The sequence below is a fragment of the Eleutherodactylus coqui genome, chromosome 2 (genome assembly GCF_035609145.1).
Source record: "Eleutherodactylus coqui strain aEleCoq1 chromosome 2, aEleCoq1.hap1, whole genome shotgun sequence".
Classification (NCBI taxonomy): Eukaryota; Metazoa; Chordata; class Amphibia; order Anura; family Eleutherodactylidae; genus Eleutherodactylus; species Eleutherodactylus coqui.
The window spans coordinates 321,531,105-321,547,979 of NC_089838.1; the positions used below are offsets into that span (position 1 = coordinate 321,531,105).

Sequence of the window (16,875 nt, forward strand, 5' to 3'; positions counted from 1 at the left end):
CGCCATGAGGCAGAATGGCACATTTTGCCTCTTTGAGCCACATGCCTCATTGCTCCACTTTTCAAAAGAAAAAAGGCTGCTAACTTTTCCAAAGAAGAGCTTGTCGGCTCTTCAGACACTACGTAAGCTGGCCCATACGGGGATCGAACCCGCGACCTTGGCGTTATTAGCACCACGCTCTAACCCAACTGAGCTAACCGGCCATGATTTGTGGCTGTGTTTGTGACCGTGTTTTTGGCCTCTTTGATCCACATACACATGCATCACTGCTCCCTTTTCTACATCAAAAAAGCTTGCAAACTTTGATAAAAGACAACTTGACGGCTCTTTGGATACTGGAGAACGTGGCCAGTGGCCTTGGAGCTATTAGCACCACATTCTAACCCAACTGAGCTAATGCGCCATGAGGCAGAATGGCACATTTTGCCTCTTTGAGCCACATGCCTCATTGCTCCACTTTTCAAAAGAAAAAAGGCTGCTAACTTTTCCAAAGAAGAGCTTGTCGGCTCTTCAGACACTACGTAAGCTGGCCCGTACGGGGATCGAACCCGCGACCTTGGCGTTATTAGCACCACGCTCTAACCCAACTGAGCTAACCGGCCATGATTTGCGCCTGTGTTTTTGGCCTCTTTGATCCACATACACATGCATCACTGCTCCCTTTTCTACATCAAAAAAGCTTGCAAACTTTGATAAAAGACAACTTGACGGCTCTTTGGATACTGGAGATAGTGGCCAGTGGCCTTGGAGCTATTAGCACCACATTCTAACCCAACTGAGCTAATGCGCCATGAGGCAGAATGGCACATTTTGCCTCTTTGAGCCACATGCCTCATTGCTCCACTTTTCAAAAGAAAAAAGGCTGCTAACTTTTCCAAAGAAGAGCTTGTCGGCTCTTCAGACACTACGTAAGCTGGCCCGTACGGGGATCGAACCCGTGACCTTGGCGTTATTAGCACCACGCTCTAACCCAACTGAGCTAACCGGCCATGATTTGCGCCTGTGTTTTTGGCCTCTTTGATCCACATACACATGCATCACTGCTCCCTTTTCTACATCAAAAAAGCTTGCAAACTTTGATAAAAGACAACTTGACGGCTCTTTGGATACTGGAGAACGTGGCCAGTGGCCTTGGAGCTATTAGCACCACATTCTAACCCAACTGAGCTAATGCGCCATGAGGCAGAATGGCACATTTTGCCTCTTTGAGCCACATGCCTCATTGCTCCACTTTTCAAAAGAAAAAAGGCTGCTAACTTTTCCAAAGAAGAGCTTGTCGGCTCTTCAGACACTACGTAAGCTGGCCCATACGGGGATCGAACCCGCGACCTTGGCGTTATTAGCACCACGCTCTAACCCAACTGAGCTAACCGGCCATGATTTGTGGCTGTGTTTGTGACCGTGTTTTTGGCCTCTTTGATCCACATACACATGCATCACTGCTCCCTTTTCTACATCAAAAAAGCTTGCAAACTTTGATAAAAGACAACTTGACGGCTCTTTGGATACTGGAGAACGTGGCCAGTGGCCTTGGAGCTATTAGCACCACATTCTAACCCAACTGAGCTAATGCGCCATGAGGCAGAATGGCACATTTTGCCTCTTTGAGCCACATGCCTCATTGCTCCACTTTTCAAAAGAAAAAAGGCTGCTAACTTTTCCAAAGAAGAGCTTGTCGGCTCTTCAGACACTACGTAAGCTGGCCCGTACGGGGATCGAACCCGCGACCTTGGCGTTATTAGCACCACGCTCTAACCCAACTGAGCTAACCGGCCATGATTTGCGCCTGTGTTTTTGGCCTCTTTGATCCACATACACATGCATCACTGCTCCCTTTTCTACATCAAAAAAGCTTGCAAACTTTGATAAAAGACAACTTGACGGCTCTTTGGATACTGGAGATAGTGGCCAGTGGCCTTGGAGCTATTAGCACCACATTCTAACCCAACTGAGCTAATGCGCCATGAGGCAGAATGGCACATTTTGCCTCTTTGAGCCACATGCCTCATTGCTCCACTTTTCAAAAGAAAAAAGGCTGCTAACTTATCCAAAGAAGAGCTTGTCGGCTCTTCAGACACTACGTAAGCTGGCCCGTACGGGGATCGAACCCGCGACCTTGGCGTTATTAGCACCACGCTCTAACCCAACTGAGCTAACTGGCCATGATTTGTGCGTGTGTTTTTGGCCTCTTTGATCCACATACACATGCATCACTGCTCCCTTTTCTACATCAAAAAAGCTTGCAAACTTTGATAAAAGACAACTTGACGGCTCTTTGGATACTGGAGAATGTGGCCAGTGGCCTTGGAGCTATTAGCACCACATTCTAACCCAACTGAGCTAATGCGCCATGAGGCAGAATGGCACATTTTGCCTCTTTGAGCCACATGCCTCATTGCTCCACTTTTCAAAAGAAAAAAGGCTGCTAACTTTTCCAAAGAAGAGCTTGTCGGCTCTTCAGACACTACGTAAGCTGGCCCGTACGGGGATCGAACCCGCGACCTTGGCGTTATTAGCACCACGCTCTAACCCAACTGAGCTAACCGGCCATGATTTGTGCCTGTGTTTTTGGCCTCTTTGATCTACATACACATGCATCACTGCTCCCTTTTCTACATCAAAAAAGCTTGCAAACTTTGATAAAAGACAACTTGACGGCTCTTTGGATACTGGAGAACGTGGCCAGTGGCCTTGGAGCTATTAGCACCACATTCTAACCCAACTGAGCTAATGCGCCATGAGGCAGAATGGCACATTTTGCCTCTTTGAGCCACATGCCTCATTGCTCCACTTTTCAAAAGAAAAAAGGCTGCTAACTTTTCCAAAGAAGAGCTTGTCGGCTCTTCAGGCACAACGTAAGCTGGCCCGTACGGGGATCGAACCCGTGACCTTGGCGTTATTAGCACCACGCTCTAACCCAACTGAGCTAACCGGCCATGATTTGCGCCTGTGTTTTTGGCCTCTTTGATCCACATACACATGCATCACTGCTCCCTTTTCTACATCAAAAAAGCTTGCAAACTTTGATAAAAGACAACTTGACGGCTCTTTGGATACTGGAGAACGTGGCCAGTGGCCTTGGAGCTATTAGCACCACATTCTAACCCAACTGAGCTAATGCGCCATGAGGCAGAATGGCACATTTTGCCTCTTTGAGCCACATGCCTCATTGCTCCACTTTTCAAAAGAAAAAAGGCTGCTAACTTTTCCAAAGAAGAGCTTGTCGGCTCTTCAGACACTACGTAAGCTGGCCCGTACGGGGATCGAACCCGCGACCTTGGCGTTATTAGCACCACGCTCTAACCCAACTGAGCTAACTGGCCATGATTTGTGCCTGTGTTTTTGGCCTCTTTGATCCACATACACATGCATCACTGCTCCCTTTTCTACATCAAAAAAGCTTGCAAACTTTGATAAAAGACAACTTGACGGCTCTTTGGATACTGGAGAACGTGGCCAGTGGCCTTGGAGCTATTAGCACCACATTCTAACCCAACTGAGCTAATGCGCCATGAGGCAGAATGGCACATTTTGCCTCTTTGAGCCACATGCCTCATTGCTCCACTTTTCAAAAGAAAAAAGGCTGCTAACTTTTCCAAAGAAGAGCTTGTCGGCTCTTCAGACACTACGTAAGCTGGCCCGTACGGGGATCGAACCCGCGACCTTGGCGTTATTAGCACCACGCTCTAACCCAACTGAGCTAACCGGCCATGATTTGTGCCTGTGTTTTTGGCCTCTTTGATCCACATACACATGCATCACTGCTCCCTTTTCTACATCAAAAAAGCTTGCAAACTTTGATAAAAGACAACTTGACGGCTCTTTGGATACTGGAGAACGTGGCCAGTGGCCTTGGAGCTATTAGCACCACATTCTAACCCAACTGAGCTAATGCGCCATGAGGCAGAATGGCACATTTTGCCTCTTTGAGCCACATGCCTCATTGCTCCACTTTTCAAAAGAAAAAAGGCTGCTAACTTTTCCAAAGAAGAGCTTGTCGGCTCTTCAGACACTACGTAAGCTGGCCCGTACGGGGATCGAACCCGCGACCTTGGCGATATTAGCACCACGCTCTAACCCAACTGAGCTAACTGGCCATGATTTGTGCCTGTGTTTTTGGCCTCTTTGATCCACATACACATGCATCACTGCTCCCTTTTCTACATCAAAAAAGCTTGCAAACTTTGATAAAAGACAACTTGACGGCTCTTTGGATACTGGAGAACGTGGCCAGTGGCCTTGGAGCTATTAGCACCACATTCTAACCCAACTGAGCTAATGCGCCATGAGGCAGAATGGCACATTTTGCCTCTTTGAGCCACATGCCTCATTGCTCCACTTTTCAAAAGAAAAAAGGCTGCTAACTTTTCCAAAGAAGAGCTTGTCGGCTCTTCAGACACTACGTAAGCTGGCCCGTACGGGGATCGAACCCGCGACCTTGGCGTTATTAGCACCACGCTCTAACCCAACTGAGCTAACTGGCCATGATTTGTGCCTGTGTTTTTGGCCTCTTTGATCCACATACACATGCATCACTGCTCCCTTTTCTACATCAAAAAAGCTTGCAAACTTTGATAAAAGACAACTTGACGGCTCTTTGGATACTGGAGAACGTGGCCAGTGGCCTTGGAGCTATTAGCACCACATTCTAACCCAACTGAGCTAATGCGCCATGAGGCAGAATGGCACATTTTGCCTCTTTGAGCCACATGCCTCATTGCTCCACTTTTCAAAAGAAAAAAGGCTGCTAACTTTTCCAAAGAAGAGCTTGTCGGCTCTTCAGACACTACGTAAGCTGGCCCGTACGGGGATCGAACCCGCGACCTTGGCGTTATTAGCACCACGCTCTAACCCAACTGAGCTAACCGGCCATGATTTGTGCCTGTGTTTTTGGCCTCTTTGATCCACATACACATGCATCACTGCTCCCTTTTCTACATCAAAAAAGCTTGCAAACTTTGATAAAAGACAACTTGACGGCTCTTTGGATACTGGAGAACGTGGCCAGTGGCCTTGGAGCTATTAGCACCACATTCTAACCCAACTGAGCTAATGCGCCATGAGGCAGAATGGCACATTTTGCCTCTTTGAGCCACATGCCTCATTGCTCCACTTTTCAAAAGAAAAAAGGCTGCTAACTTTTCCAAAGAAGAGCTTGTCGGCTCTTCAGACACTACGTAAGCTGGCCCGTACGGGGATCGAACCCGCGACCTTGGCGTTATTAGCACCACGCTCTAACCCAACTGAGCTAACTGGCCATGATTTGTGCCTGTGTTTTTGGCCTCTTTGATCCACATACACATGCATCACTGCTCCCTTTTCTACATCAAAAAAGCTTGCAAACTTTGATAAAAGACAACTTGACGGCTCTTTGGATACTGGAGAACGTGGCCAGTGGCCTTGGAGCTATTAGCACCACATTCTAACCCAACTGAGCTAATGCGCCATGAGGCAGAATGGCACATTTTGCCTCTTTGAGCCACATGCCTCATTGCTCCACTTTTCAAAAGAAAAAAGGCTGCTAACTTTTCCAAAGAAGAGCTTGTCGGCTCTTCAGACACTACGTAAGCTGGCCCGTACGGGGATCGAACCCGCGACCTTGGCGTTATTAGCACCACGCTCTAACCCAACTGAGCTAACCGGCCATGATTTGTGCCTGCGTTTTTGGCCTCTTTGATCCACATACACATGCATCACTGCTCCCTTTTCTACATCAAAAAAGCTTGCAAACTTTGATAAAAGACAACTTGACGGCTCTTTGGATACTGGAGAACGTGGCCAGTGGCCTTGGAGCTATTAGCACCACATTCTAACCCAACTGAGCTAATGCGCCATGAGGCAGAATGGCACATTTTGCCTCTTTGAGCCACATGCCTCATTGCTCCACTTTTCAAAAGAAAAAAGGCGGCTAACTTTTCCAAAGAAGAGCTTGTCGGCTCTTCAGACACTACGTAAGCTGGCCCGTACGGGGATCGAACCCGCGACCTTGGCGTTATTAGCACCACGCTCTAACCCAACTGAGCTAACCGGCCATGATTTGTGCCTGTGTTTTTGGCCTCTTTGATCCACATACACATGCATCACTGCTCCCTTTTCTACATCAAAAAAGCTTGCAAACTTTGATAAAAGACAACTTGACGGCTCTTTGGATACTGGAGAACGTGGCCAGTGGCCTTGGAGCTATTAGCACCACATTCTAACCCAACTGAGCTAATGCGCCATGAGGCAGAATGGCACATTTTGCCTCTTTGAGCCACATGCCTCATTGCTCCACTTTTCAAAAGAAAAAAGGCTGCTAACTTTTCCAAACAAGAGCTTGTTGGCTCTTCAGACACTACGTAAGCTGACCCGTACGGGGATCGAACCCGTGACCTTGGCGTTATTAGCACCACGCTCTAACCCAACTGAGCTAACCGGCCATGATTTGCGCCTGTGTTTTTGGCCTCTTTGATCCACATACACATGCATCACTGCTCCCTTTTCTACATCAAAAAAGCTTGCAAACTTTGATAAAAGACAACTTGACGGCTCTTTGGATACTGGAGAACGTGGCCAGTGGCCTTGGAGCTATTAGCACCACATTCTAACCCAACTGAGCTAATGCACCATGAGGCAGAATGGCACATTTTGCCTCTTTGAGCCACATGCCTCATTGCTCCACTTTTCAAAAGAAAAAAGGGTGCTAACTTTTCCAAAGAAGAGCTTGTCGGCTCTTCAGACACTACGTAAGCTGGCCCGTACGGGGATCGAACCCGCGACCTTGGCGTTATTAGCACCACGCTCTAACCCAACTGAGCTAACCGGCCATGATTTGCGCCTGTGTTTTTGGCCTCTTTGATCCACATACACATGCATCACTGCTCCCTTTTCTACATCAAAAAAGCTTGCAAACTTTGATAAAAGACAACTTGACGGCTCTTTGGATACTGGAGAACGTGGCCAGTGGCCTTGGAGCTATTAGCACCACATTCTAACCCAACTGAGCTAATGCGCCATGAGGCAGAATGGCACATTTTGCCTCTTTGAGCCACATGCCTCATTGCTCCACTTTTCAAAAGAAAAAAGGCTGCTAACTTTTCCAAACAAGAGCTTGTTGGCTCTTCAGACACTACGTAAGCTGACCCGTACGGGGATCGAACCCGTGACCTTGGCGTTATTAGCACCACGCTCTAACCCAACTGAGCTAACCGGCCATGATTTGCGCCTGTGTTTTTGGCCTCTTTGATCCACATACACATGCATCACTGCTCCCTTTTCTACATCAAAAAAGCTTGCAAACTTTGATAAAAGACAACTTGACGGCTCTTTGGATACTGGAGAACGTGGCCAGTGGCCTTGGAGCTATTAGCACCACATTCTAACCCAACTGAGCTAATGCACCATGAGGCAGAATGGCACATTTTGCCTCTTTGAGCCACATGCCTCATTGCTCCACTTTTCAAAAGAAAAAAGGGTGCTAACTTTTCCAAAGAAGAGCTTGTCGGCTCTTCAGACACTACGTAAGCTGGCCCGTACGGGGATCGAACCCGCGACCTTGGCGTTATTAGCACCACGCTCTAACCCAACTGAGCTAACCGGCCATGATTTGCGCCTGTGTTTTTGGCCTCTTTGATCCACATACACATGCATCACTGCTCCCTTTTCTACATCAAAAAAGCTTGCAAACTTTGATAAAAGACAACTTGACGGCTCTTTGGATACTGGAGAACGTGGCCAGTGGCCTTGGAGCTATTAGCACCACATTCTAACCCAACTGAGCTAATGCGCCATGAGGCAGAATGGCACATTTTGCCTCTTTGAGCCACATGCCTCATTGCTCCACTTTTCAAAAGAAAAAAGGCTGCTAACTTATCCAAAGAAGAGCTTGTCGGCTCTTCAGACACTACGTAAGCTGGCCCGTACGGGGATCGAACCCGCGACCTTGGCGTTATTAGCACCACGCTCTAACCCAACTGAGCTAACTGGCCATGATTTGTGCCTGTGTTTTTGGCCTCTTTGATCCACATACACATGCATCACTGCTCCCTTTTCTACATCAAAAAAGCTTGCAAACTTTGATAAAAGACAACTTGACGGCTCTTTGGATACTGGAGAACGTGGCCAGTGGCCTTGGAGCTATTAGCACCACATTCTAACCCAACTGAGCTAATGCGCCATGAGGCAGAATGGCACATTTTGCCTCTTTGAGCCACATGCCTCATTGCTCCACTTTTCAAAAGAAAAAAGGCTGCTAACTTTTCCAAAGAAGAGCTTGTCGGCTCTTCAGACACTACGTAAGCTGGCCCGTACGGGGATCGAACCCGCGACCTTGGCGTTATTAGCACCACGCTCTAACCCAACTGAGCTAACCGGCCATGATTTGTGCCTGTGTTTTTGGCCTCTTTGATCTACATACACATGCATCACTGCTCCCTTTTCTACATCAAAAAAGCTTGCAAACTTTGATAAAAGACAACTTGACGGCTCTTTGGATACTGGAGAACGTGGCCAGTGGCCTTGGAGCTATTAGCACCACATTCTAACCCAACTGAGCTAATGCGCCATGAGGCAGAATGGCACATTTTGCCTCTTTGAGCCACATGGCTCATTGCTCCACTTTTCAAAAGAAAAAAGGCTGCTAACTTTTCCAAAGAAGAGCTTGTCGGCTCTTCAGACACTACGTAAGCTGGCCCATACGGGGATCGAACCCGCGACCTTGGCGTTATTAGCACCACGCTCTAACCCAACTGAGCTAACCGGCCATGATTTGTGGCTGTGTTTGTGACCGTGTTTTTGGCCTCTTTGATCCACATACACATGCATCACTGCTCCCTTTTCTACATCAAAAAAGCTTGCAAACTTTGATAAAAGACAACTTGACGGCTCTTTGGATACTGGAGAACGTGGCCAGTGGCCTTGGAGCTATTAGCACCACATTCTAACCCAACTGAGCTAATGCGCCATGAGGCAGAATGGCACATTTTGCCTCTTTGAGCCACATGCCTCATTGCTCCACTTTTCAAAAGAAAAAAGGCTGCTAACTTTTCCAAAGAAGAGCTTGTCGGCTCTTCAGACACTACGTAAGCTGGCCCATACGGGGATCGAACCCGCGACCTTGGCGTTATTAGCACCACGCTCTAACCCAACTGAGCTAACCGGCCATGATTTGTGACTGTGTTTGTGACCGTGTTTTTGGCCTCTTTGATCCACATACACATGCATCACTGCTCCCTTTTCTACATCAAAAAAGCTTGCAAACTTTGATAAAAGACAACTTGACGGCTCTTTGGATACTGGAGAACGTGGCCAGTGGCCTTGGAGCTATTAGCACCACATTCTAACCCAACTGAGCTAATGCGCCATGAGGCAGAATGGCACATTTTGCCTCTTTGAGCCACATGCCTCATTGCTCCACTTTTCAAAAGAAAAAAGGCTGCTAACTTTTCCAAAGAAGAGCTTGTCGGCTCTTCAGACACTACGTAAGCTGGCCCGTACGGGGATCGAACCCGCGACCTTGGCGTTATTAGCACCACGCTCTAACCCAACTGAGCTAACCGGCCATGATTTGTGCCTGTGTTTTTGGCCTCTTTGATCCACATACACATGCATCACTGCTCCCTTTTCTACATCAAAAAAGCTTGCAAACTTTGATAAAAGACAACTTGACGGCTCTTTGGATACTGGAGATAGTGGCCAGTGGCCTTGGAGCTATTAGCACCACATTCTAAGCCAACTGAGCTAATGCGCCATGAGGCAGAATGGCACATTTTGCCTCTTTGAGCCACATGCCTCATTGCTCCACTTTTCAAAAGAAAAAAGGCTGCTAACTTATCCAAAGAAGAGCTTGTCGGCTCTTCAGACACTACGTAAGCTGGCCCGTACGGGGATCGAACCCGCGACCTTGGCGTTATTAGCACCACGCTCTAACCCAACTGAGCTAACTGGCCATGATTTGTGCGTGTGTTTTTGGCCTCTTTGATCCACATACACATGCATCACTGCTCCCTTTTCTACATCAAAAAAGCTTGCAAACTTTGATAAAAGACAACTTGACGGCTCTTTGGATACTGGAGAATGTGGCCAGTGGCCTTGGAGCTATTAGCACCACATTCTAACCCAACTGAGCTAATGCGCCATGAGGCAGAATGGCACATTTTGCCTCTTTGAGCCACATGCCTCATTGCTCCACTTTTCAAAAGAAAAAAGGCTGCTAACTTTTCCAAAGAAGAGCTTGTCGGCTCTTCAGACACTACGTAAGCTGGCCCGTACGGGGATCGAACCCGCGACCTTGGCGTTATTAGCACCACGCTCTAACCCAATTGAGCTAACCGGCCATGATTTGTGCCTGTGTTTTTGGCCTCTTTGATCTACATACACATGCATCACTGCTCCCTTTTCTACATCAAAAAAGCTTGCAAACTTTGATAAAAGACAACTTGACGGCTCTTTGGATACTGGAGAACGTGGCCAGTTGCCTTGGAGCTATTAGCACCACATTCTAACCCAACTGAGCTAATGCGCCATGAGGCAGAATGGCACATTTTGCCTCTTTGAGCCACATGCCTCATTGCTCCACTTTTCAAAAGAAAAAAGGCTGCTAACTTTTCCAAAGAAGAGCTTGTCGGCTCTTCAGACACTACGTAAGCTGGCCCATACGGGGATCGAACCCGCGACCTTGGCGTTATTAGCACCACGCTCTAACCCAACTGAGCTAACCGGCCATGATTTGTGGCTGTGTTTGTGACCGTGTTTTTGGCCTCTTTGATCCACATACACATGCATCACTGCTCCCTTTTCTACATCAAAAAAGCTTGCAAACTTTGATAAAAGACAACTTGACGGCTCTTTGGATACTGGAGAACGTGGCCAGTGGCCTTGGAGCTATTAGCACCACATTCTAACCCAACTGAGCTAATGCGCCATGAGGCAGAATGGCACATTTTGCCTCTTTGAGCCACATGCCTCATTGCTCCACTTTTCAAAAGAAAAAAGGCTGCTAACTTTTCCAAAGAAGAGCTTGTCGGCTCTTCAGACACTACGTAAGCTGGCCCGTACGGGGATCGAACCCGCGACCTTGGCGTTATTAGCACCACGCTCTAACCCAACTGAGCTAACCGGCCATGATTTGCACCTGTGTTTTTGGCCTCTTTGATCCACATACACATGCATCACTGCTCCCTTTTCTACATCAAAAAAGCTTGCAAACTTTGATAAAAGACAACTTGACGGCTCTTTGGATACTGGAGATAGTGGCCAGTGGCCTTGGAGCTATTAGCACCACATTCTAACCCAACTGAGCTAATGCGCCATGAGGCAGAATGGCACATTTTGCCTCTTTGAGCCACATGCCTCATTGCTCCACTTTTCAAAAGAAAAAAGGCTGCTAACTTTTCCAAAGAAGAGCTTGTCGGCTCTTCAGACACTACGTAAGCTGGCCCGTACGGGGATCGAACCAGCGACCTTGGCGTTATTAGCACCACGCTCTAACCCAACTGAGCTAACCGGCCATGATTTGCGCCTGTGTTTTTGGCCTCTTTGATCCACATACACATGCATCACTGCTCCCTTTTCTACATCAAAAAAGCTTGCAAACTTTGATAAAAGACAACTTGACGGCTCTTTGGATACTGGAGAACGTGGCCAGTGGCCTTGGAGCTATTAGCACCACATTCTAACCCAACTGAGCTAATGCGCCATGAGGCAGAATGGCACATTTTGCCTCTTTGAGCCACATGCCTCATTGCTCCACTTTTCAAAAGAAAAAAGGCTGCTAACTTATCCAAAGAAGAGCTTGTCGGCTCTTCAGACACTACGTAAGCTGGCCCGTACGGGGATCGAACCCGCGACCTTGGCGTTATTAGCACCACGCTCTAACCCAACTGAGCTAACTGGCCATGATTTGTGCGTGTGTTTTTGGCCTCTTTGATCCACATACACATGCATCACTGCTCCCTTTTCTACATCAAAAAAGCTTGCAAACTTTGATAAAAGACAACTTGACGGCTCTTTGGATACTGGAGAATGTGGCCAGTGGCCTTGGAGCTATTAGCACCACATTCTAACCCAACTGAGCTAATGCGCCATGAGGCAGAATGGCACATTTTGCCTCTTTGAGCCACATGCCTCATTGCTCCACTTTTCAAAAGAAAAAAGGCTGCTAACTTTTCCAAAGAAGAGCTTGTCGGCTCTTCAGACACTACGTAAGCTGGCCCGTACGGGGATCGAACCCGCGACCTTGGCGTTATTAGCACCACGCTCTAACCCAACTGAGCTAACCGGCCATGATTTGTGCCTGTGTTTTTGGCCTCTTTGATCTACATACACATGCATCACTGCTCCCTTTTCTACATCAAAAAAGCTTGCAAACTTTGATAAAAGACAACTTGACGGCTCTTTGGATACTGGAGAACGTGGCCAGTGGCCTTGGAGCTATTAGCACCACATTCTAACCCAACTGAGCTAATGCGCCATGAGGCAGAATGGCACATTTTGCCTCTTTGAGCCACATGCCTCATTGCTCCACTTTTCAAAAGAAAAAAGGCTGCTAACTTTTCCAAAGAAGAGCTTGTCGGCTCTTCAGGCACAACGTAAGCTGGCCCGTACGGGGATCGAACCCGTGACCTTGGCGTTATTAGCACCACGCTCTAACCCAACTGAGCTAACCGGCCATGATTTGCGCCTGTGTTTTTGGCCTCTTTGATCCACATACACATGCATCACTGCTCCCTTTTCTACATCAAAAAAGCTTGCAAACTTTGATAAAAGACAACTTGACGGCTCTTTGGATACTGGAGAACGTGGCCAGTGGCCTTGAAGCTATTAGCACCACATTCTAACCCAACTGAGCTAATGCGCCATGAGGCAGAATGGCACATTTTGCCTCTTTGAGCCACATGCCTCATTGCTCCACTTTTCAAAAGAAAAAAGGCTGCTAACTTTTCCAAAGAAGAGCTTGTCGGCTCTTCAGACACTACGTAAGCTGGCCCGTACGGGGATCGAACCCGCGACCTTGGCGTTATTAGCACCACGCTCTAACCCAACTGAGCTAACTGGCCATGATTTGTGCCTGTGTTTTTGGCCTCTTTGATCCACATACACATGCATCACTGCTCCCTTTTCTACATCAAAAAAGCTTGCAAACTTTGATAAAAGACAACTTGACGGCTCTTTGGATACTGGAGAACGTGGCCAGTGGCCTTGGAGCTATTAGCACCACATTCTAACCCAACTGAGCTAATGCGCCATGAGGCAGAATGGCACATTTTGCCTCTTTGAGCCACATGCCTCATTGCTCCACTTTTCAAAAGAAAAAAGGCTGCTAACTTTTCCAAAGAAGAGCTTGTCGGCTCTTCAGACACTACGTAAGCTGGCCCGTACGGGGATCGAACCCGCGACCTTGGCGTTATTAGCACCACGCTCTAACCCAACTGAGCTAACCGGCCATGATTTGTGCCTGTGTTTTTGGCCTCTTTGATCCACATACACATGCATCACTGCTCCCTTTTCTACATCAAAAAAGCTTGCAAACTTTGATAAAAGACAACTTGACGGCTCTTTGGATACTGGAGAACGTGGCCAGTGGCCTTGGAGCTATTAGCACCACATTCTAACCCAACTGAGCTAATGCGCCATGAGGCAGAATGGCACATTTTGCCTCTTTGAGCCACATGCCTCATTGCTCCACTTTTCAAAAGAAAAAAGGCGGCTAACTTTTCCAAAGAAGAGCTTGTCGGCTCTTCAGACACTACGTAAGCTGGCCCGTACGGGGATCGAACCCGCGACCTTGGCGTTATTAGCACCACGCTCTAACCCAACTGAGCTAACCGGCCATGATTTGTGCCTGTGTTTTTGGCCTCTTTGATCCACATACACATGCATCACTGCTCCCTTTTCTACATCAAAAAAGCTTGCAAACTTTGATAAAAGACAACTTGACGGCTCTTTGGATACTGGAGAACGTGGCCAGTGGCCTTGGAGCTATTAGCACCACATTCTAACCCAACTGAGCTAATGCGCCATGAGGCAGAATGGCACATTTTGCCTCTTTGAGCCACATGCCTCATTGCTCCACTTTTCAAAAGAAAAAAGGCTGCTAACTTTTCCAAAGAAGAGCTTGTCGGCTCTTCAGACACTACGTAAGCTGACCCGTACGGGGATCGAACCCGTGACCTTGGCGTTATTAGCACCACGCTCTAACCCAACTGAGCTAACCGGCCATGATTTGTGACTGTGTTTGTGACCGTGTTTTTGGCCTCTTTGATCCACATACACATGCATCACTGCTCCCTTTTCTACATCAAAAAAGCTTGCAAACTTTGATAAAAGACAACTTGACGGCTCTTTGGATACTGGAGAACGTGGCCAGTGGCCTTGGAGCTATTAGCACCACATTCTAACCCAACTGAGCTAATGCGCCATGAGGCAGAATGGCACATTTTGCCTCTTTGAGCCACATGCCTCATTGCTCCACTTTTCAAAAGAAAAAAGGCTGCTAACTTTTCCAAAGAAGAGCTTGTCGGCTCTTCAGACACTACGTAAGCTGGCCCGTACGGGGATCGAACCCGCGACCTTGGCGTTATTAGCACCACGCTCTAACCCAACTGAGCTAACCGGCCATGATTTGTGCCTGTGTTTTTGGCCTCTTTGATCCACATACACATGCATCACTGCTCCCTTTTCTACATCAAAAAAGCTTGCAAACTTTGATAAAAGACAACTTGACGGCTCTTTGGATACTGGAGATAGTGGCCAGTGGCCTTGGAGCTATTAGCACCACATTCTAAGCCAACTGAGCTAATGCGCCATGAGGCAGAATGGCACATTTTGCCTCTTTGAGCCACATGCCTCATTGCTCCACTTTTCAAAAGAAAAAAGGCTGCTAACTTATCCAAAGAAGAGCTTGTCGGCTCTTCAGACACTACGTAAGCTGGCCCGTACGGGGATCGAACCCGCGACCTTGGCGTTATTAGCACCACGCTCTAACCCAACTGAGCTAACTGGCCATGATTTGTGCGTGTGTTTTTGGCCTCTTTGATCCACATACACATGCATCACTGCTCCCTTTTCTACATCAAAAAAGCTTGCAAACTTTGATAAAAGACAACTTGACGGCTCTTTGGATACTGGAGAATGTGGCCAGTGGCCTTGGAGCTATTAGCACCACATTCTAACCCAACTGAGCTAATGCGCCATGAGGCAGAATGGCACATTTTGCCTCTTTGAGCCACATGCCTCATTGCTCCACTTTTCAAAAGAAAAAAGGCTGCTAACTTTTCCAAAGAAGAGCTTGTCGGCTCTTCAGACACTACGTAAGCTGGCCCGTACGGGGATCGAACCCGCGACCTTGGCGTTATTAGCACCACGCTCTAACCCAATTGAGCTAACCGGCCATGATTTGTGCCTGTGTTTTTGGCCTCTTTGATCTACATACACATGCATCACTGCTCCCTTTTCTACATCAAAAAAGCTTGCAAACTTTGATAAAAGACAACTTGACGGCTCTTTGGATACTGGAGAACGTGGCCAGTTGCCTTGGAGCTATTAGCACCACATTCTAACCCAACTGAGCTAATGCGCCATGAGGCAGAATGGCACATTTTGCCTCTTTGAGCCACATGCCTCATTGCTCCACTTTTCAAAAGAAAAAAGGCTGCTAACTTTTCCAAAGAAGAGCTTGTCGGCTCTTCAGACACTACGTAAGCTGGCCCATACGGGGATCGAACCCGCGACCTTGGCGTTATTAGCACCACGCTCTAACCCAACTGAGCTAACCGGCCATGATTTGTGGCTGTGTTTGTGACCGTGTTTTTGGCCTCTTTGATCCACATACACATGCATCACTGCTCCCTTTTCTACATCAAAAAAGCTTGCAAACTTTGATAAAAGACAACTTGACGGCTCTTTGGATACTGGAGAACGTGGCCAGTGGCCTTGGAGCTATTAGCACCACATTCTAACCCAACTGAGCTAATGCGCCATGAGGCAGAATGGCACATTTTGCCTCTTTGAGCCACATGCCTCATTGCTCCACTTTTCAAAAGAAAAAAGGCTGCTAACTTTTCCAAAGAAGAGCTTGTCGGCTCTTCAGACACTACGTAAGCTGGCCCGTACGGGGATCGAACCCGCGACCTTGGCGTTATTAGCACCACGCTCTAACCCAACTGAGCTAACCGGCCATGATTTGCACCTGTGTTTTTGGCCTCTTTGATCCACATACACATGCATCACTGCTCCCTTTTCTACATCAAAAAAGCTTGCAAACTTTGATAAAAGACAACTTGACGGCTCTTTGGATACTGGAGATAGTGGCCAGTGGCCTTGGAGCTATTAGCACCACATTCTAACCCAACTGAGCTAATGCGCCATGAGGCAGAATGGCACATTTTGCCTCTTTGAGCCACATGCCTCATTGCTCCACTTTTCAAAAGAAAAAAGGCTGCTAACTTTTCCAAAGAAGAGCTTGTCGGCTCTTCAGACACTACGTAAGCTGGCCCGTACGGGGATCGAACCAGCGACCTTGGCGTTATTAGCACCACGCTCTAACCCAACTGAGCTAACCGGCCATGATTTGCGCCTGTGTTTTTGGCCTCTTTGATCCACATACACATGCATCACTGCTCCCTTTTCTACATCAAAAAAGCTTGCAAACTTTGATAAAAGACAACTTGACGGCTCTTTGGATACTGGAGAACGTGGCCAGTGGCCTTGGAGCTATTAGCACCACATTCTAACCCAACTGAGCTAATGCGCCATGAGGCAGAATGGCACATTTTGCCTCTTTGAGCCACATGCCTCATTGCTCCACTTTTCAAAAGAAAAAAGGCTGCTAACTTATCCAAAGAAGAGCTTGTCGGCTCTTCAGACACTACGTAAGCTGGCCCGTACGGGGATCGAACC

The 16,875-nt window shown here is 47.6% G+C and overlaps 29 non-coding genes across 29 annotated transcripts; all 29 read right to left on the bottom strand.

The window, feature by feature from the left end:
* Nucleotides 1-128: 128 nt before the first annotated feature.
* On the bottom strand, nt 129-203 carry TRNAI-AAU (transfer RNA isoleucine (anticodon AAU)). The gene has a single exon. It is a non-coding gene; the product is annotated as a tRNA-Ile (tRNA).
* Nucleotides 204-527: 324 nt separating this feature from the next.
* On the bottom strand, nt 528-602 carry TRNAI-AAU (transfer RNA isoleucine (anticodon AAU)). Its single transcript has one exon. It is a non-coding gene; the product is annotated as a tRNA-Ile (tRNA).
* A 312-nt stretch (nt 603-914) lies between these two features.
* TRNAI-AAU (transfer RNA isoleucine (anticodon AAU)) lies at nt 915-989 on the bottom strand. The gene has a single exon. It is a non-coding gene; the product is annotated as a tRNA-Ile (tRNA).
* A 312-nt stretch (nt 990-1,301) lies between these two features.
* TRNAI-AAU (transfer RNA isoleucine (anticodon AAU)) lies at nt 1,302-1,376 on the bottom strand. The gene has a single exon. It is a non-coding gene; the product is annotated as a tRNA-Ile (tRNA).
* A 324-nt stretch (nt 1,377-1,700) lies between these two features.
* Nucleotides 1,701-1,775, bottom strand: TRNAI-AAU (transfer RNA isoleucine (anticodon AAU)). The gene has a single exon. It is a non-coding gene; the product is annotated as a tRNA-Ile (tRNA).
* Nucleotides 1,776-2,474: 699 nt separating this feature from the next.
* Nucleotides 2,475-2,549, bottom strand: TRNAI-AAU (transfer RNA isoleucine (anticodon AAU)). The gene has a single exon. It is a non-coding gene; the product is annotated as a tRNA-Ile (tRNA).
* Nucleotides 2,550-2,861: 312 nt separating this feature from the next.
* TRNAI-AAU (transfer RNA isoleucine (anticodon AAU)) lies at nt 2,862-2,936 on the bottom strand. The gene has a single exon. It is a non-coding gene; the product is annotated as a tRNA-Ile (tRNA).
* Nucleotides 2,937-3,635: 699 nt separating this feature from the next.
* Nucleotides 3,636-3,710, bottom strand: TRNAI-AAU (transfer RNA isoleucine (anticodon AAU)). The gene has a single exon. It is a non-coding gene; the product is annotated as a tRNA-Ile (tRNA).
* A 1,086-nt stretch (nt 3,711-4,796) lies between these two features.
* On the bottom strand, nt 4,797-4,871 carry TRNAI-AAU (transfer RNA isoleucine (anticodon AAU)). The gene has a single exon. It is a non-coding gene; the product is annotated as a tRNA-Ile (tRNA).
* Nucleotides 4,872-5,570: 699 nt separating this feature from the next.
* TRNAI-AAU (transfer RNA isoleucine (anticodon AAU)) lies at nt 5,571-5,645 on the bottom strand. Its single transcript has one exon. It is a non-coding gene; the product is annotated as a tRNA-Ile (tRNA).
* Nucleotides 5,646-5,957: 312 nt separating this feature from the next.
* On the bottom strand, nt 5,958-6,032 carry TRNAI-AAU (transfer RNA isoleucine (anticodon AAU)). The gene has a single exon. It is a non-coding gene; the product is annotated as a tRNA-Ile (tRNA).
* A 312-nt stretch (nt 6,033-6,344) lies between these two features.
* On the bottom strand, nt 6,345-6,419 carry TRNAI-AAU (transfer RNA isoleucine (anticodon AAU)). The gene has a single exon. It is a non-coding gene; the product is annotated as a tRNA-Ile (tRNA).
* Nucleotides 6,420-6,731: 312 nt separating this feature from the next.
* Nucleotides 6,732-6,806, bottom strand: TRNAI-AAU (transfer RNA isoleucine (anticodon AAU)). Its single transcript has one exon. It is a non-coding gene; the product is annotated as a tRNA-Ile (tRNA).
* A 312-nt stretch (nt 6,807-7,118) lies between these two features.
* On the bottom strand, nt 7,119-7,193 carry TRNAI-AAU (transfer RNA isoleucine (anticodon AAU)). The gene has a single exon. It is a non-coding gene; the product is annotated as a tRNA-Ile (tRNA).
* A 312-nt stretch (nt 7,194-7,505) lies between these two features.
* On the bottom strand, nt 7,506-7,580 carry TRNAI-AAU (transfer RNA isoleucine (anticodon AAU)). The gene has a single exon. It is a non-coding gene; the product is annotated as a tRNA-Ile (tRNA).
* A 699-nt stretch (nt 7,581-8,279) lies between these two features.
* TRNAI-AAU (transfer RNA isoleucine (anticodon AAU)) lies at nt 8,280-8,354 on the bottom strand. Its single transcript has one exon. It is a non-coding gene; the product is annotated as a tRNA-Ile (tRNA).
* Nucleotides 8,355-8,666: 312 nt separating this feature from the next.
* TRNAI-AAU (transfer RNA isoleucine (anticodon AAU)) lies at nt 8,667-8,741 on the bottom strand. The gene has a single exon. It is a non-coding gene; the product is annotated as a tRNA-Ile (tRNA).
* Nucleotides 8,742-9,065: 324 nt separating this feature from the next.
* Nucleotides 9,066-9,140, bottom strand: TRNAI-AAU (transfer RNA isoleucine (anticodon AAU)). Its single transcript has one exon. It is a non-coding gene; the product is annotated as a tRNA-Ile (tRNA).
* Nucleotides 9,141-9,464: 324 nt separating this feature from the next.
* Nucleotides 9,465-9,539, bottom strand: TRNAI-AAU (transfer RNA isoleucine (anticodon AAU)). Its single transcript has one exon. It is a non-coding gene; the product is annotated as a tRNA-Ile (tRNA).
* Nucleotides 9,540-10,625: 1,086 nt separating this feature from the next.
* Nucleotides 10,626-10,700, bottom strand: TRNAI-AAU (transfer RNA isoleucine (anticodon AAU)). The gene has a single exon. It is a non-coding gene; the product is annotated as a tRNA-Ile (tRNA).
* Nucleotides 10,701-11,024: 324 nt separating this feature from the next.
* TRNAI-AAU (transfer RNA isoleucine (anticodon AAU)) lies at nt 11,025-11,099 on the bottom strand. The gene has a single exon. It is a non-coding gene; the product is annotated as a tRNA-Ile (tRNA).
* A 1,086-nt stretch (nt 11,100-12,185) lies between these two features.
* Nucleotides 12,186-12,260, bottom strand: TRNAI-AAU (transfer RNA isoleucine (anticodon AAU)). Its single transcript has one exon. It is a non-coding gene; the product is annotated as a tRNA-Ile (tRNA).
* Nucleotides 12,261-12,572: 312 nt separating this feature from the next.
* TRNAI-AAU (transfer RNA isoleucine (anticodon AAU)) lies at nt 12,573-12,647 on the bottom strand. The gene has a single exon. It is a non-coding gene; the product is annotated as a tRNA-Ile (tRNA).
* A 699-nt stretch (nt 12,648-13,346) lies between these two features.
* Nucleotides 13,347-13,421, bottom strand: TRNAI-AAU (transfer RNA isoleucine (anticodon AAU)). The gene has a single exon. It is a non-coding gene; the product is annotated as a tRNA-Ile (tRNA).
* Nucleotides 13,422-13,733: 312 nt separating this feature from the next.
* On the bottom strand, nt 13,734-13,808 carry TRNAI-AAU (transfer RNA isoleucine (anticodon AAU)). The gene has a single exon. It is a non-coding gene; the product is annotated as a tRNA-Ile (tRNA).
* A 312-nt stretch (nt 13,809-14,120) lies between these two features.
* Nucleotides 14,121-14,195, bottom strand: TRNAI-AAU (transfer RNA isoleucine (anticodon AAU)). The gene has a single exon. It is a non-coding gene; the product is annotated as a tRNA-Ile (tRNA).
* A 324-nt stretch (nt 14,196-14,519) lies between these two features.
* TRNAI-AAU (transfer RNA isoleucine (anticodon AAU)) lies at nt 14,520-14,594 on the bottom strand. The gene has a single exon. It is a non-coding gene; the product is annotated as a tRNA-Ile (tRNA).
* A 1,086-nt stretch (nt 14,595-15,680) lies between these two features.
* TRNAI-AAU (transfer RNA isoleucine (anticodon AAU)) lies at nt 15,681-15,755 on the bottom strand. The gene has a single exon. It is a non-coding gene; the product is annotated as a tRNA-Ile (tRNA).
* A 324-nt stretch (nt 15,756-16,079) lies between these two features.
* TRNAI-AAU (transfer RNA isoleucine (anticodon AAU)) lies at nt 16,080-16,154 on the bottom strand. Its single transcript has one exon. It is a non-coding gene; the product is annotated as a tRNA-Ile (tRNA).
* Nucleotides 16,155-16,875: the final 721 nt, after the last annotated feature.